Source organism: Bos indicus, chromosome X (genome assembly GCF_029378745.1).
Source record: "Bos indicus isolate NIAB-ARS_2022 breed Sahiwal x Tharparkar chromosome X, NIAB-ARS_B.indTharparkar_mat_pri_1.0, whole genome shotgun sequence".
Classification (NCBI taxonomy): domain Eukaryota; kingdom Metazoa; phylum Chordata; class Mammalia; order Artiodactyla; family Bovidae; genus Bos; species Bos indicus.
Genome location: NC_091789.1, coordinates 107591673 through 107592845, shown reverse-complemented (window position 1 = coordinate 107592845; position 1173 = coordinate 107591673). Strand labels below are relative to the sequence as shown.

The window sequence follows — 1173 nt, the reverse complement described above, 5'->3', positions numbered from 1 at the left end:
TACACCCTATCTCTTTTAAGCCAAAGCCTGTTTTTCACCTCAGGACAATTCTGATTTTTGCATTCTTAAGCCATTGTTTGAATAGAGTTCATAATCTAAAGCCATTTTCCTCCACAGGATGTTTTCATTTTAGTATTAATACATAAGTTGCAAAAAGGCAAATGACTACGTCAGTTACAAAGAATTTGTAGCATAATAAGAGCCAATTTATAGTAACTGTCAACCGACTTCTGTACTGAAGCTGAAAAGTTGCTACAGTACAGGTGAGAACTAACATGATTCTTCCATATGCTCAGACTTTGTTTACTGAAAAATACCATCATAAGATCTGAAAAGAAACCTTACTGGGTCCTTCCAATGCTGAATAATTTTCCAAACGATTTTCCTCTGGTTGCAGAGCCTGTTTATGCCTTCAATGTTTTTTCAATCATTTAGTTTTTGCAATATTTTTTTGATATTTTTGTTTCTTCTTTTGCTCCTTTTCCCAATCATCTTAGCCAATTTCCAAGACAATATAGCACTTGCTAGAAACAATGACATTAGGGCCAAAATAACTGTGGAAAAGAAGTCATATGGGTCCTTTGAAGCCCACTCCACAACATACTCAGCCTAAGCCTTTACATCAACTCTTTGCAACTCCATGGACTATAACCCGCCAAGCTGTTCTGTCCATGGAATTCTCCAGGCAAGAATACTGGAGTGAGTTGCCACTTCCTACTCGAGGGGGTCTTCCCAACCCAGGAATTTAACCTGAATCCCTTGCATCTCCTGGATTGGTAGGTGGATTCTTCACCACTAACGCCACCTGGGATTATTAGCCAATTATAATTTCATATGATCCTTGGTTGGTTGTGTTCTTCTTTAGCTCTACCATAAACTCTGACTGAAGGCTTAAATTCTATATACTCCAGGGTGGAAGCAGGAAGGCAGAAGCAGTGGTCTTCCCAACCCACTCATGGGCCAGTGCTCACCTGGATCCTAGAGTTGCTGTTGTTTTAATTTTAAGAACAACAACAACAACAACAAAAAGTTCTTGCTGAAACTGAGTTGAATCCTGTCTCCCAAAGATTTCCATCTCTTTGGATCTAATTCTGTCCCTTCTGTGATCTTTCTGGACAAACATACTTGTCCACTATAATACCATTTCAGACATCAGAATGATGGTATCATGAC

The 1173-nt window shown here is 39.0% G+C and overlaps 1 pseudogene; it reads right to left on the bottom strand.

Moving 5' to 3' along the window:
- Positions 1-412: 412 nt before the first annotated feature.
- Positions 413-642, bottom strand: LOC109554904 (small integral membrane protein 15-like; annotated as a pseudogene).
- Between the last annotated feature and the right edge of the window lie 531 nt (positions 643-1173).